Raw genomic sequence first — 18,033 nt, 5'->3', positions numbered from 1 at the left:
TTTAAAATATAGTAGTTAACTCTTAAATTGCTTATATTTTAATAAATAGAAAATGTTGGTCGATGCTTCATATACTTTCAATTGACTTTTTATTTCAAATAAATAACATAGCACAATTGGTAAGAATGAAAGGCTTGCAAACAAAAGGTCACAGGTTCAATTCCCGTTTGGTGCATTTCTATGTTTTTAAACTATTTTTTTAATCTTTTTTTGCACCTGGACACAAGTACGTCCAGGTTCTTAATCTTGGGGATCAAGAAGGTCCATGGGCCTTTTAAGTTGGATCATTTCCTTTTTAGGACCGGTCTTGACCTAATTCCACTCTATAAATAGAGCACTCCACCTTCACATTTTTCATCAACAATTTTTACAAACTTCTCATAATTTTCACTCACACTGTTGTCAATAGTTTTTCAAAAAATTTTTATATAAAACTTTTTTTCGATTCTTATATTTTGGCCAATGATTTTCATATGAGGCCCCCATTTATTTATTTATATTTTACTTGTTCCTTTAATCATGATGACTCATATCTGATGATTCTCTTTTTAAAAAAATTTTTCATTTTATATGTTTTTTACGAAATTGTTGACTATTCTCTCGTTAATATTTTACTAACAATTTTTAGCAATCTCTAATGAAAATATAAAGAGGTTGTCAATAATTATTAATAATTTTATTTTCCAGGCCACTCTTTCTTTCACGGCATAAATTTCTTCGCACTCTTCATAAACAATTTTCACATGTTTGTAAACATTCACCATAAAATAAATACAATCACAACTAAAAGATATTTACACTCTTGCCATGTAGTTCCATTCTAACTAATTCCCTTTTGTTTCTAACTAGCCCACTTGTCTCTTCTCAATAATTCCTCATATGTACATTATCATGTTTAGACAATTAGGGATGTTAAATTCTCCCCCCCCCTTAAATAGAATTCATCATCGAATTCCTTCCGTTCACCACGAAAACCAACCCCTCATATCTATCCAATCAAGGGAAGAATGTTACTTACATTCCTCTTTAGATAATCTCACTATTCTGTTTGAGGGTCATTCCATACGAAGAAACATAATCTGCCAAAATACTTGCGTCCCACTATACATGATTAGAAACCTTAACCGTCAAGCAACACGTTTATTCAGGTACTTTGTCTTGACATATCTGGGGAAAGATCCTCCCAGGGTCCTTGACCTTTATTGATCTATACTGAACATTCATGACTTCAGAACCCTAGCAATTCTCATGTCGGATATCTGCCGTTTAAACTCTGTTGTGCTCACCCTTGTTCAATACACTTGCTAATTCACTCAGGCTCCTTGAATTACTTCTCGTTCAAGAATTCCTGCCACAATATTCCTTTCTATGACGACACTTCAAATTATTCTCCACAAAAGTCCATACAACCGCTAGGTGATCGCCAAATTCCTCGGTCTTAACTTCCAGTTCCCAAAGTCATAGGGTGATTGCCCCAAATTTACCTTTATTTATACAACTGAATCTCCTTACCTCCGTTCAGACATAATAACTGTCACTGTAAACCACAAGGTGTAACATCTCGCAATTATAGCTTTGACATTCCTCCACTTCAACCAAGGCTCCACCGACGAATGGTGAATTCCAACCGTTAACCTGCAACCACGATTCAAAACTTCATACACGCTCATAAATGCACAAAACATAACCGCGAAAGACCTACGCCAAAAGAGATCCTTCAGTTGTATTAAGCGTTCAAGCGGTCACAATACTCTGTCTAACCTCAAATGCTTACAAGTTCAACCAATGGTCTATGAATTTCGGACCATATGTCAACCAAAAAGTCTATTTCCAAGTTGTCCCATTGACGACACGTATCGGGATTATGGTGAACTCTCGTAAGAGACTGAGATGGACAAAATTCCACTTCGAGGAGTTTCTCTTAGGAGGACACTTCCCTCCCAAAATAAGATCCAATATAATCCGTTCATTCCTATTCTCAATCTTATCTGGTTCTTCCTTTATCCGTTGCGCTACTCTGATTTCAATCAATCACATATTCCCCAAGTCCTCCGAGTCACGCTACATCCATAGTCCACTTAATTCCATTACTACACAACAGTTCCTTACTTACAGTTGTCCAATTACAACACATGCCAGAATCCCATATGCATCCATCGTCAACTACTACTCTTTGTAGTTGTGCACTCCCCGGAACAAAGTCTATACTTACTCTATTATTCCAGATTAGATCCATCTATCACAACTTAGGCACACTTTTTGATTTCAGGACATTGGAAACCAGATACTCACTGACTTTGAGGTTCGTCTTTCGATACTGATTCCCACAGCATATAACTTCTATAGCTGCTCTTCCAACAAGTCTTGTTGCTTAACCGGTATACCGAACCCTTCATAAACGTACTGCAACTCATGATAACTCCGTCATTCTTACATAGCTTCTACCCAACCATAAGTCTTTGTTCCCTTAGTGTGATAACAACTCTGACAACTCTTGTGACTTAACTAATACAATAATCCTCCCACAATCACACTCAATTTCCACAGTCATCTAATGCCTTTTCCACTTCTGATCCTGACACTAAAATGACTTTCTCGGCTACATTACCCAATACACTGTCTCTAATGGTTAGAACGAAGCTATAATGCAAGAAATCACCCTCCACCATGAACATCTCTCCTACTGACCCTTTAGTACTTCTCAAACCAAGGATGTCTCTTCTTTCCCAATATTGATATTCCCTCACTCGGAGAATCGACATACATTCTCCTAGATACGTTGCACATCGAGTTAATCCAAGATACATTCCATCGATTTCATCACTGGTCGTCAATGTCAAAGGATAGCCACTCAATGTGCTGACCGGAATACCATGGTCACACAAGAGTCCCACTCTACACATGCATGCACAGAAGCATTTTAACACTTCACGAATCAAGGGCGTCCACAAGGTACAATCTGATACTAACTCACATGATCATGATCACTCAGAGTCTTCAGAAGAGTAGTATCGGTTCTTGATCCATTTCATCATCGCCTATCTAGTTAGCCATCTACTATCGAGCGCGACATATGGATCTTTATCCCACATACCTTATGGGAGTCTGGATTTGCGACTCGCGAGAACCAAAACAGATTTATTACCTTGAGCTCCAGATCATTTCTGTCCCACACGGGTCAGAAAGGATGGCTCACGCATCTTGTGCACGATAGCAACACCGTGGCGTTATACCCGTCTAGTAGTACTGTAATACGGTGAACTGACTTTTAATATCGAAAATGTACGGTAAGCAAGAGTCGCCACCGACTTTTATTTTATCCAAATATCAGAAAGGCTAAAAGAACAGTAAAATACCTTTTAAAAGATTTTTGAGTTCGGGGGGTAATTATGCAAAGGGAAGGTGTAAGGCACCCTTTGCATCCATGGTTTTTCATGGGCTCTTAATTGCTTTGCTCGTTTTGAAACCAAAAGTTTAGAAATGTATAGAAGATGAAGAAACAAGGACTTTAGCTCGTAAATGAGCGTAGCCTTGAAAGTGTTTAGAAAAAGTTGATAAAAGACACTTTAGCCAGAGCAAGGCAATTAGGGGCAATTACCTTATAATTTGAAAAAGAGGTTCTTTTAGCCTTTCAGGGTAAAAGGATCTATCCATGCCATGGAGGGCAGGAAGCCTTTCATTTGGAGGTTAAAGGGTCGTCGCAATGTCGTTCGCCATAAGACTGACCCATGCCATAGAGGGGCAGGTAGTCTAAGGGAAAGACCAGAATAGCCTTATTCGTAGGCAACCAGAGGATACCTCAGCCTTTTCCGTAGGCAACTTCCGAGGGTCGAGATCATGCATATCGAAGGCAGCATCATTAGGGACCATGATCTTAATCGAGGCAACTGGCTAAGGTATCCTCGTATTCGAGTGACTGGCTATTCTGCAAAATAACACAAGGCAACAGGCAACAGGCAACAGAGAGGTTACCCCAAAAGTGTGCGTGGGTGCAACAATCACGTGATTAATTCGATTAAATTATCTTGTAATTAGTGAGGCTAATTCAATTCAAGGTTGCACTCCCTAAATTACTAACCACGCAGTTTAATATAAAGCAACAACAATAACAATATGGGGAAGGGGACAATGAAACCAGCGGATCCCTAATAGGGTTTGACATAAGTAATAATAAAAGACAGAAGATATCATGGTTAGGGTTTAGGGTTACCAATACTCGTGGCTTCGGCAATCGACAAACCCTGAAAATTGGAAAAGAAAGAATAAACAGAAGGGTGAGTGCATTATCAGTTCGGAGGCAAACAAAATTAACCATAAAAATGAAGAATAAAGAAATTTAAAATAAATAAAGCAAATGGGCACTTAGCTTCGAATTTGATCTGATATGGTTGGCGGGAAGTCTCGAAGGTACCCCTTTGAGTCTTGATCGGGCGCATAGTCGGAAGGAACCATGTTGATAACCCTGAAAAGGCATAAGAGAAATATTCAGTGTAGGGCATGTTCGTCATAAACCCTGATTAGGGTATGATTTAAATAAGAAAATATAAATGATTTAATTAATTATTGGTCTCGCGACCTAATTAATTAAATCAGGATAAGAAAATAAAATCGAATGCAAAAACAATTTTTATGAATTTTTCGGAATGAATATAAATTTTTGAATGAAATAGAAGTAATAAATATAATTTAAAATAATAAATTAAATAAGTATATATAAATATTAGTTATATAAATAAAGAAATAAATCTATAATAAATATATATTATGTATTAATAAATAAACATAAAGAAAACAAATATTATAAGCATAAAAAGTTTTTTTTTTGAAAATAAAATAGATAATAGTTTTTTATATATAACAGAGAAAGAAAAGAATTTAAAACAAATAATATATATTATAAACTAAAAAAAAAAGCGCTATGCAATAAAAAATAAAAAAAATTGCAAAACTTAGCTGTTTGATTCGGTGTGGCAGCACGCGTGAGAGTATGATAGACCTGCAGATCTGTGGAAAGAGGGTCCATGGCAGTGAGTGTATGAGAGTATGATCGGATGGTGTGAATTGAGAGGGTCCATGGCAGTGAGTGTTTCTTGAAGCACTGAACCGGATCTGTGGAAAGAGAGAGAGGCGCGCCAAAAAATTTTCAAACCGGCCACTCACGAGATGACACGACGTCATCTTCTTCATCTGACCCCTGCAATTAGTCTTTTACAGCGCTTGTTGTAGATGCGCTGTAAAAAAATTCATCTTTTACACCTGCCCATTACCAAAATCTCGTACACACACGAAAAGCAAAAATCGAGACCACTATTCCGCTTATTTTTTCCATACGAATTCAATGGTACCTGTTTAAGGACCTAATTCCTCCTAGATCAATGAGCCCTAAATCAAAATTTACGAACCCTAGAATCGAGAACCATGGCAAACGTACACGAAAACGCAATTAAACATCCAGAAATATTGTATGCATCATTATAAACAAGATTATGCCATTGAAATATGTTTATGCATCGTAAATTAGAGTAATCGAAGGACTTTAAAGAGACGCAAACCGTGGTCTATATGAACGTGTTCTTGGTGCGAGGAGGCTTGGGACCGATCTGGAAACATTCAATGAAGTCCCTGGAGTGCGTTTGAAACCCTGAAATTCTTTGAATCACCCTGCAAATCAGAAACCGAATTGAGTTTTTCTTGAACTTTTACAAGTTTGGTTAGAGTTCTTCCCTGCAAAATTTCGTAACCCTTGCACTCAGAATATGTTTGGTACTTATAGGAGGAGAGATTAGGTCTATAAACTTGGAGAAAATCAATTTGAATCTTTGATTTCCATTAAGAAAATTTGATTGAAAATTTTGTTCTTAAAGTTTCCAATTTTGGCCTAAACTCAATATTTTCTTCACCAATTGGTCTTGCACGAATTTTAAATGAAAATTGGAATATTTTGGTGATTAATGATGATTGAAATTGAAGAAAAATTAAATCTTTCATTATTCTTCATATTTTATGTAATTAAATCATGATTAAAATCATAAATAATTAATAAAATTATAAAAAATAAAAAATCCTTGTTTTTATCTCGTGGATGGGCTTGTGATAAGGATAGAACAAAAAGAATGCAAGCCCATTTAGAAATTTTTTGAGTTTTAGGCTTTTTCCTCTTGTACACCCTTTGAAAAATAGGTGAACTTGTACCCCATGCCATTTCCTCATATCTCAATATTTTTTCAAGCTTGTGGACTTTTTGGAAACCTTAGAGAGTCCTCTAACCAGTGTCTTTGGTCTTATATCAAAATTATTTTCCATGCTCATTTTATGTCCTTTTGAAAAAGTTCCTTTTTGTTGACTTTTGAAAAGGACCTATAATGTTTTAGTCCATATCTCTCAAATGAAGCATTTTTGGACTTGGCATGTGAGAGACAATTTTGTAGAGAATCAAATTTACTTCAAAATGAGCTTTGGATGGAAAATTTTGGATGTTCCATGTGAGAGTTATGACTGGTCAAAGTTCAGTTGACTTTTCCTATACAAAACCCTAATTTAGAAACTTCTTGATTTGTTGATTTTTGTTCTTTCCTTGATGAACCATGGTCAATTCTTTATCAAATGGTGAATGATACTTCAATATGAGGATCTCAAAAAAATCAGGAGTTTTGTCTTTACTTTGACCACAGTTGACTTTCAGGTTAACTTAGTCGACTGTTGACTTTCTGAACTTTTGAGTGACCAATTCTTTGAAATGAGCCTTGATACTTGTCATAGGGATAATGTGAGATGTATTGAGCCATATGAGATACTTTGAAACCATTGATTCAGTGATTTTCCTTTGAATGAACCAAACCCTAATTCAGAGCCTTTGTATGGGAGGGAGTGTCTATGAGCTTTATGTATTGATTTGTATTGGAATGAGGAAAAAATGTATGGGCAAATTTTGGGGTATGACAAGTACCAACATGGTGGTCCATCTCCGAGGTCATGTATCCAGGTAACCTACCTCAGTGGCGTATAACGATCTCCACACGTACCTTATAGTCATAACTAACAGGTGTCTCAACAGGTCTTCAATGGGGTCTTTGTTCCTCAAGTCCTTCCGATCACACCCCTCAGGATGCTAAGACCTAAGGGTGCTACATCATTTCATCTTCCATCTAGCGTAGTTCTAGAACTTAAGTACGAAATAATAAGAACCTAAATGCACGCCCTATCCCACCAGTCGGGTATCCAAAATTCACCCAATCGCAAGTTACCACGTTCGTACATTCCACCAACCCTTAACTAGATAACCATTCTCGCTTAGGGTACATCAACTTGAGTCAAAGTCTACCTTCCTGTACATCCTCTTACTATCTATACCAGCTTAATCATAAGGTTCTGACTTTTCTGTTCCTACTTCTGGGAGTTCTTCCACTCCATTGGTTCACTAGTCATATCCTTTACTAGCACCATCATCAGGAAATGAATCCCACTAGCTTCAAACTCGACACCTTCGGAGAACTTCCCTTACTACACTTCTACCCGGATGCTTCGTGGATTTCCTTCGCTGGTACCGGAACTTAACGAAAGTCTCACTTCATCTAGTCAAACCTTAGGAATTCCAGTTGTCTTAATCCGCACCTTGACAATTCAGCTATCACTACTTTGCGTCAAACACTCCTCTTAAGCTTGACAACCTCATCATTCCATCTACTTGCGTTGTTCGAACAATATTTCACCTATTCAACTCTTACTACTCGGGTTCACAACATTTACAGGTTTACGAGTCCTCGTGGCGGCTCTACCGTAATTCTACTGTCACGCACTCAGCTGATGAGTTGATCAAGTTCAACAACTGAATGAGATATGAGTAAAATCAGGTTAGCAACACACACACGAGGAAGAAAGGGATTGCTAGTGATATCTCATGGCTCGGCCAAGAATCAACCTGCTCTGATACCAACTGTAACACCCCATACATAACTGACTAGTATATTATGCATGAAAAGTTAAAAATTGATATTGAGTACATACAAAATCCAAAGATACAAGATGATCCATATAAAATACAACATGAAATTCTAATAAGAATTACAAAACATATATCTTCAATGGATCTGCACAGCGGAGAATGAGATCTAACGAGGTCTCCGAGCCATCACCACTTCCAAGTCTTCAGTCCAAACCTGCTACTGACCAAACACTACTAAACTGCACCTAAAAAAGATAAGTTGATTGGGGTGAGATTACTAAATCTCAGTGAGTCCGCCTATCCTATAGGTCCACTCGGATCTACAGGGTACATGCATCACAAAACGAATCCACCATTGATTTGGGGTTTATCCTCACATCCGGTACAAGTACGGAGCAAACACATGAATCATCCACCATAGGAGTCATCGTATCACAAGTACAAAAATATTACAACAAACACATATGCAGACCCATACCCATTTACGGGGATTCCAGAAGTAGTAACAACCGGTCTACCTAGGCTGCACTACACACCCTCGGTGAGTCACCAAGTGCCTGTCGTTAAAAGACTCGCACAAGACCATCGCTAGATGAAGCGGATGAGTCCTTAATGTAATTTCATCCGTGACGAGTTACAGCGGTGACACTTCCTATGTGGCGTCACGACCCCGTCAACATCCATACGCAATATGGTTTCCGCAAGTGCAAAGACGCCTAATTGACTGCACAAGCCCATCCGGATAGGAGCCTAGTGATGTAGCCTATGTGGCACCACTAGAGGTGAGTTATCCAAGTGATATCGCATAAGTGGCATCACTACTCCACCATACCAATCACGCCAAGTGTGTTCTACAAGTGAGACACGCCGTAAAGACTCTCACAAGCACACTGCAATGGTAGCTCAGGTGTGTTCGTCATACCAAGAACGCCGATGTGTTCTGCAAGTGAGACACGCCCTATAGACTCTCACGAGCACATCGCAATGGTAACTTTGGAAACTAGTCCATCAACAATGGCGCCTTACCACCTAGTAGTTTGGCCTACTTCGATTCTAGAATACCACACGTAATCATACGCAAAAAGGCATATAACCGAACGTTCAACCGGAACGACGAATAAAACAATCAATGACCCATCACGATACTTCATATGTATTACACCAGTATACATAAACTGTATCTATACTCATATTCAGAATTTCAATGTCATAGCATCATTATGGAATCCATTTATTCATTATCACTTAACTTCTACTAAAGTGATCATATCATACCATTAGGAATTCAATTACCATATTCCATATTTGAACCAAATACATTAGATTAAAACATTTTATTAAAGAGCATCGAAAGACCTTTCTAACGCTTCCGACCAGGCTTCATTTCGAGTTGTAGAACTCAAGTTATGGTCGAAACAATAAAAGGGAAATTTTCTGTCAGGTGCAATCGATTTGCACCAGTGTGCAATCGATTGCTCACTGAACCAAAAGCTTGGAATGTAAAATTTTTACAGTGCAATTGATTGCTTGACCCCTGCAATCGATTGCTTATTGAAGCAGAAGCAAAAATCATATTTTTCTTGCATTATACCAGTTCCAATACATCTATTTTCATCCAAACTATTCCAAGCATAAAATGACCATTCTTAGCAGCATATACATATAATTAACACCTCTATCATCATTATGAACATGACAACAATTATGATCATGCAACCAACAGGTTTGAGCACATAGATTAATATTGATTAACACCCTAAAGCATTCTAATCATCTTTATTCATGCAAAGCATCTCAAACCCTAAACCCCAATTCACCCAATAGATTTTAAATCCCCATTTTCTATCTATGGACTCACCTTGGATTTAGAGAGGTTAGGATGATGTTAGTGCAACCTTTGAACTCTTATCTTACTCAAACTTCCATCTTCTTTAGCAAGAAATCCGTAGCCCACCTTCATACACATTCAGCATGCGAATTACTATGAATGTGAATTAGTACATCAAATCGAAGAGAATTTTGTTACCTTTCCAACGAGACCAGAATCGTTACAAACGGAGTTACAAGCAAAGAGATATGACCAGTTTTGTGAGGGTTGTTCTAGAGTTGCGAAAATGGAGATATGTACTTCTTTTTCTTCTTGTTCTTAAGTTATTCCTCTTTTCTTTCTCTCATAAATTATGATTTTATGAACACTATCTTATCAAACATGTCTTAAGTTCCATGCACTCATGTTTAAAGGCCACAATACCCTTCAACTAAAAGATATTTACACTCTTGCCATGTAGTTCCATTGTAACTAATAATAAAAAATCTTTTCAAAAAAAAAAAAAAAAAAAAAACTAGCCCACTTGTCTCTTCTCAATAATTCCTCATATGTACATTATCATGTTTAGACAATTAGGGATGTTACATTAATAGATTTTTCCCATTACAAATATTTTTTATGTTTAGGTATCATTTACAAAAATATCTGAATCAATTATAAATTTTCGTATATAAAAATATTTAGATCAATAATAGTTTTTTTTCCCGTATACCTTTTTTGAATAAAAAAAATTTGGATCATAAATATCACTTTTCATATATAAAAATACTTAGATCATTAATAGATTTTTTTTCATATAAAAATATTATTTATATTTAGGTATTGTTTACATAAAAATATTTAGATAAATAATAATTTTTTCCCGTATACCTTTTTTGAATAAAAAATTGTTGGATCATAAATATCATTTTTCGTATATAAAATTATTTAGAACATTAATAGATTTTTTCCATCATATGAATATTATTTTTGTTTAGGTATCATTTACAAAAATATCTGAATCAATAAAATTTGATACTAATAGAATTTGTCTATAAATAATAGTAATATGTTATAATTGAATAAGTAATACACTTTTCCCCGTATATATATATATATATATATATATATATATATATATATATATATATATATATATGTATATATATATATATATATGTATATATATATATATATATATATATATATATATATATATATATATATATATATTTATATATATATATATATATATATATATCCTATTTACATTTATAACATATATTTGTGAATTGACATCAATATAAATATTTTTTCTAATATTTAATTGTGCAAACATTATTTTAATTTTATAAACTTCATTACTGAAATATATTAATATAATAATATTTTAAATCATATAAATTAAGGTTAATCATAAGTGACACACATTCTTGTATTTTATCCGATAAAACACCTTTTCAAACTAAAATAATTATTATTTTCTTAAAAAATATTGTATTTTAAAATAAAAATTATTTCAAATTATATTTCTTCGCTATTAATATTCAATTACTAAATTTAATTTTTAAAAATTTAATACTATTTTAAATGTAAATTAACAATTATATTTAAAATGATCATGATAATCTTTTTATTAAAACATAATTTATTGAAATACTTTGATTAATAATTTATTAGAAATAATAATAATAAGTAATAAAAAGTGAAAAGTGAAAAGTGAAAAAGTGAAAAGTGAAAAGTGAAAAAGTGAAAAGTGAAAAGTGAGTAGCAAAAAACCAACAAAAAATATTTGTACCCTCAAATTATTAATTTATACTAAGATAATACAAGGGTATTTTTGAGATTTTCAGAACAACAACTTTTCTTATATTGTAGATAATAAATTAATAATATATTGGGGTCCATATTCCCCTAGTGGTATGTTTCAATCGTGATATTATTATGAATTCGATTCCTAACAATAATATTTATGTATTAAAAATAGAGTGAGTGATGTAGCTTTACATCAATATTTATTAATACTCATGTGTAATGTAAACAAGTTTGTGTTATTTATAAATCAATAACTTTTAGAAAAGAATAAATAAAAAAATTTACAAAAATATTCATTGCATTATCTATTTTGAATAATATGATAAAATAAATTAATAGAATAGAAAAATGGGAGAATAATAAATACTTAAATAAATTTATTATTTATAAATTAGTACAATGTATATAAAAACTATATTTTTATTTCATTAATATTTTTAATGGCTTATATTTCAAGTTTATTTTTATAATAATAATTTTAAGAAAAGATAGTATTAATAAAAAAAAATTATGCAAGTTTTATATAATATTTTATAATATAATTTAGGCTTAAATATTCTTCTTTTCTTTGTAAGTTAGCGAATTTTTGCATTTAGACCCTAAATCTTTTTTAGGTCCAAGTCTCTATATTTCTATTTCTTCTTTGCTCTCTACTAAACCATTTTTTTCTTTGATTATAATTCGCAACACATATGTATATAATGGATATTAACAACAAATATTTATTATAAAGTAACAAATCTTTTGTTATATATATAGTAAAGTTAATTTTTGCTTAAAATTCTAAATATAATAAAATAATAATAAAAAAAATTGTGTTGAAAAAACTTTTGTTGAAGTTTTTTTACATGAATTTGTTTTAAAAATATTTAAACATATTTTTAAAATGTTTATAATTAAGCAATTTATTTACTATAATGATAGTAAATTGTAATATTTCTTGTTATTGAATTATCAGCAACATATTATTTATTTTTATTGAATTAGCAACAAATAAATTAAATATTTTTCAAACAAAAAATTAAATATGAAACAAAAAATTTAATCAGCAGATGAATATATAATGCAAGCTTTATTTATTTATTAATTAGCAATAAATATATTAAATAATTATTTCATATTATTGTAACTATTGAATTAGTATTTTTACTAATTAAGATTTTAACTATTAATATTTTAATTATTAATTGTCCGGGTAGAGTCAAAACAGATGGCCAGCAGCGATGGCGTGATCTTTGGTGATGGTTGAGAAAACAGGGGTTGTATCTGCAAGATTCTCCGATACCAAAGTGAGAACGAGAGCAAAGGTACAACCAAAAGTATGAAGTTTTGGGTAAATTTTGAATACCTTATCCTCTAGGTGTAAAGGGCTATTTAAAATGCTCTACTCTATGTGTGAATACGTCATGCTATATTTTTGGGCTGGGTGCGTTTCCAAGGCCCAAAATATAGGAGATGGTTGAGCAAGTCTTAGTGTATCCGAGAAGACTGAACTAGCTGTTGGCGGTGACGAAAGACTTAGCGTGCCCGGATGATCCCTTTTTATGATGAGGAAATGTGGCATCTATTTGCTCGAGCGAATGGGCCAATGCTTATTGTTGTAACACCCCGTACATATGCGTCTAGAATAATATGTAGTGATGCTAAAATGGCACAAGAAACATGCATAAGCGGAAAAATGACAATAACTAAAATCGCATACAATACAAGTCTTTTGTTACAACTATGTACAATTAGCTTGTCAATAATAATACACAGCGAAAAGATATGATCAGATGAGGTCATCCTGCCATCTTCCCGTCCACAATCTTCAATGTGAACCATATAGCAATTCTTCTTCTTCTAACCTGTTCGTGAAAGAATAATAAGAGGATTGGGGGTGAGATTACTAAATCTCTATGAGCCCCCTATCTTACGGGTTCACTCGGTTCTACAAGGTGCATGCAAGCAGACGGATCTCCCGTGGATCCGGGGTTTTCTTCACGGCTAGGTACAAACACACATCAAGGATACAATCCACATTGAACGTCCCTTGACTAACCAATGAGATCAACAAACAACCATGAGTACCAGTTTCCTCCAGAATAGGTATTCCGGGTTTACTTGCCTACCTCCTATAGGACGCGACCCTCGAGGTCGGGTCTTCCGGAATTACCTTCCTTTCTACTATCAGAAACTTTCCTCAAGCCACACAAACAAGTATGCAGACCCGTACCCATGTACGAGGAATCTAGAAGTAAGTTATGCCTTTCTACTTAGGCTATGCTATACCATACCCTCGATGGGTTATCCCTTGTGTCTACGCGTCAAAAGACTTGCACATGCACACCGATAGATGAAACAGATCATTCCTACGCGGAATTACATCTTCGACGAGTTTTCCCATTGTGACCTTGCCTAAGTGGCGTCACAACCCCATCAATCATTTATATATAGGTTTGTTAACCGCTAGTGCAATATGCCATAATGACTACAAAATCCCACCCGGGTGAAAGCCTACTAGCATTGCCTACGTGGCACCACTAGAGGAGAGTTATCCGACATAGAAGTCCCTCACCATACCAAGCGCACCGATGTTTTATCCATGACGGGAACGCCTTTTTGATAACAGGAATTTATATCATATAATTCAGCTTAAAAGCCATAGATATTATTAGCATTTTCATTTAATTATATTGTTTTATTATGATATTATGCGGGTATTTGCGATGTTTCAGGTAATACGTTCGTATTGAGACTATTCGCGTAAAGAAGAAGAAATGAAGCAAAAATCATTCATATTTATTCCAAGAAGATAAAAGGGATGTGCTGAAGTGAATATGAGGTACAAAGAGCAACAGGCCCAAACCAGAAGAGTGAGCGCGTGGCCCACACAAAAGGTGAGACGTCTGTCTCATATATATGGGAGACGCCTGTCTTGGGCTTTGCAACATGGAGAAGGCCCAGTTTGAAGAATAAGACCACGTAAAGAGTGGAGACGTCCGTCTCCCACTCTCCTTGCCACGTCCTTGCTACGTAATGAAGAGGAGACGCCCGTCTCCTATGTTAAAGGAATTTGAGACGCACGTCTCATGACCACGTTCTCTGCAATGACTCTTTTCAAGTCACGTGAATGCACATTTTTAGGAGAAAAAGAAGGAACGGAAAAGGAAAAAGTGGAAAGCACTCTGCAGGCCTACTCCTATAAATACTAGACACAAACACTTGAGAAAGGGTCCGAATTTTTACCAACAAAGTGTTGCCGAATTTATTTTCAAGCATTATTTTTTCTTCGCATTTTTTATTCACTGCATTCTTTTCTCACAGAAATTTCTACACCGGAAATTGTTGTGAATTTTTCATAGATCTAACCTTACGTTAGATTTAGTTTTTACTTCCTTGTTTTAATTTTTACGCCCGAATAATTTCTGAAGAACGATCCAGCCAACCTGTGGTGGAAGTTCGAGTACTTCAAGATTTAAGTTTATTTCAGATTAATTTTATTCAGGTTTTTTTATTTACCGCCTTTATATTATTTAATTGCATGATATATTGTATGCCATTTAATATGCCTTTTATTATAAACCGAACAGATTTATGCATGTTTAACCGTATCAATATGTCTGGCTAATTAATTAAGGTATCGGTATGTAAAGTAAGTTAACCGTGGGATACGAAATAAGTTGGCTTTAATATGTCTTATTAACTATCACTTGTTTTTGGTTTTATGTCTAATTTAATTGCTAGAGTCCTAAAATCAATAGAGCGAGAGTTTGAGATTTTAGGGCCGATAAAGGTTAAAATCAATAGAGTGAGAGTTTGAGATTCTTAACTGGATAGTAGACATAGGACATTAGTTTTAAGGATGGAGAAAGCGTATTAAAACTGATTAGAATTTATTTACTTTCAAAAAGTGTTTTTAAACCCGACGCGGGATGGCGAGAGCGTACGTTAGGGAATACTAGCATGATCCGAGTCAATAGAGCGATAGTTTGAGACTAGAAGATTTAAGTAGATAACGTCTTCATAAAGCGAACATTTTATTAACTATGTTATTTTCAAAAAGCTTTTCTAAATCTAATGGGATGGCGAGAGCGTACATTACGAGTTAGGATAGTAGTCTAAATCAACAGAGCGAGAGTTTGAAAGGAGGGCTTTTAAACGACAAAATTAATAAATATTTTAATTAAATAAGAACCATAGCCAATGGAACTTCGGATCACCTAAGTTAAACGAAATACATACTAATATCCGTTTATTATTATATTCCTTAGAATTCACAATTTAACTTTCCGCTTAGAAACAATCAAAATATTAGTAAACTTAGCTTTACATAGTAACCTTAGATAATGGTAGATCGATTCATAGTCCCTGTGGATTCGATATCTTTTAAAACTACACGACACGACTGTGCACTTGCAGTTATCAGATTTATAGACACGTAAAATCACGATCAAGTTTTTGGCGCCCCTGCCGGGGACTATTTAAGTCGATATCGTAACCCACTGTTACACCGTAGAGACTAGGGCAATTATTTCCTTTCTCTTTGAACAATTGTATGCCAAATACTCGTTCACAAGGAGGGGAATTAATACAACGAATTAACGAGATTGAACGTTTTATTAACGTAAGACGTCGAGCTTATCATCTTCCCGAAGTAGAACCAATTCTGATTTCTCAGGAATTGATCTTTACTGATCAATTAACCCCGAAGTTAGAGATGGCTGCTCTTCGTCCTCTTAGAGACTATGCCGCTCCTTCACGAGCTGAACTGCACTCAAGTATCGTACCACCTGCGATTGAGGCGAACAATTTCGAACTGAAACCTTCATTGGTACAAGCTGTCCAACAGAACCAATTTTCTAGAAGCCCTGCAGACGATCCTAATCTCCATTTATCCGTGTTCGTGCAATATGCCGACACTGTCAAAGCTAACAACGTTAGTCCCGAAGCTATTCGATTATGTCTCTTTCCTTTCTCCTTGAGAGATAGAGCTAGTGCGTGGCTTCAATCCCTACCCTCTAATTCCATAACTACCTGGGACGAATTGAAGAGAGTTGTAATACGGTGAACTGACTTTAAAGAAATGTGCGGATAGCAAGAGTCGCCACTGACTTTTATTTTATCCAATTGGAAAGGCAAAAAGAACAGGAAAGGCCTTTGAAAGATTTTGAGTTCAGGGGGTAAGTTATACAAAGGGAAGGTGTAAGCACCCTTTGTATCCATGGTTATCCATGGGCTCTTAATTGCTTAGCTCAATTTTGTTTGAATTGTTTGAAAAAGTGTCGTGTGTGATTAGAAAAAGATTTGAATAAGGACTTTAGCTTGTAAATAAGCGTAGCCTTTTTGAATTGATTTGAAAAAAGGGTGTGAAAAGTAATTTTGAATTTAAAAACAGAGCAAGCAATTAGTAGCAACTACCCTAATTTTAAGATTTTGTTCTTTCAGCTTTCCGGTTTGAAAGGGCTATCCATACCATAAAGAGGGTAGGGAGTCCTTCCATTGGATGTTAAGGGTCATCGAGGAAATATCGTTCACTATAAAACTGTCCCTACCATGTAGAGGTAGGTAGTCTTTAAGGAAGTATGTAATATTCATTTAGGCAACAGGCGAGGATACCTTAGAAATTGAGACAATCATCATTTAAACCGAGGCAACATCGGGGGACAAGATTATTTTCGTTAAGGCAACTTCAAAGGGACATATGATCTTATGATGATTATGAACTGAGGGCAACAATTGCTTTAGGTATCCTCGGAATCGAGGGACTTGACTATTTTAGAATCATAATAATAAAAAGGCAACAGGCAACAAGGCAACAAAAAGAGGTTACCCTAAAGGTGTGTGTGTGCACCAATCACGTGAGTTAGATTCGAGTATTTATCTTGCGTTAGTGAGCTACGTCCAGTTATTATTCTTTCCACTCCCTAGGATTACTAACCACGCAGTTAAATAACAGTTATATTGTGCGAAAATTAAAAGGCAGAAAATAAACCTACAACTATTACAAGGCTTTGGGGCAGTTACATGATAGAGGATGAATGGAGCGCAAAAATAAAAATCTAACTATTACAAAAAAAAACCTTTTGCAAACCTATACACATTTTCTAGAATTTAAATGGCAGAAAAATATATAGTTAAATAAATAGCATAAAATAAAGGCAGAAATTAAAGTAGAAGTTAAATAAATGCAGAAATTAAATAAAAGCAAAAAATTAAATAAAGGCAGAAATTTAATAAAAGCAAAAATTAAATAAAAGCAGAAATTAAATAAAAGAAAAAATTAAATAAAGGCAGAAATTAAATATAAATTAAAGGCATGCGACATACACAGAGTATGGGATGAGAAAAGAAGTTCGCGATAATGAAGATATTCAATGTTTGAAAACAATTTGTGGTGTTCATGGTGATAAACCTTGAATCTTAAAATGGCTAAAAAAACCTAAAGCCTCGGGGTAAAAACCTAAGCCTAGCTTATAGACAACTCTTA

This window comes from Vicia villosa, unplaced genomic scaffold (assembly GCF_029867415.1).
Source record: "Vicia villosa cultivar HV-30 ecotype Madison, WI unplaced genomic scaffold, Vvil1.0 ctg.000146F_1_1, whole genome shotgun sequence".
Taxonomy (NCBI): domain Eukaryota; kingdom Viridiplantae; phylum Streptophyta; class Magnoliopsida; order Fabales; family Fabaceae; genus Vicia; species Vicia villosa.
This window is presented reverse-complemented; position numbering follows the sequence as displayed.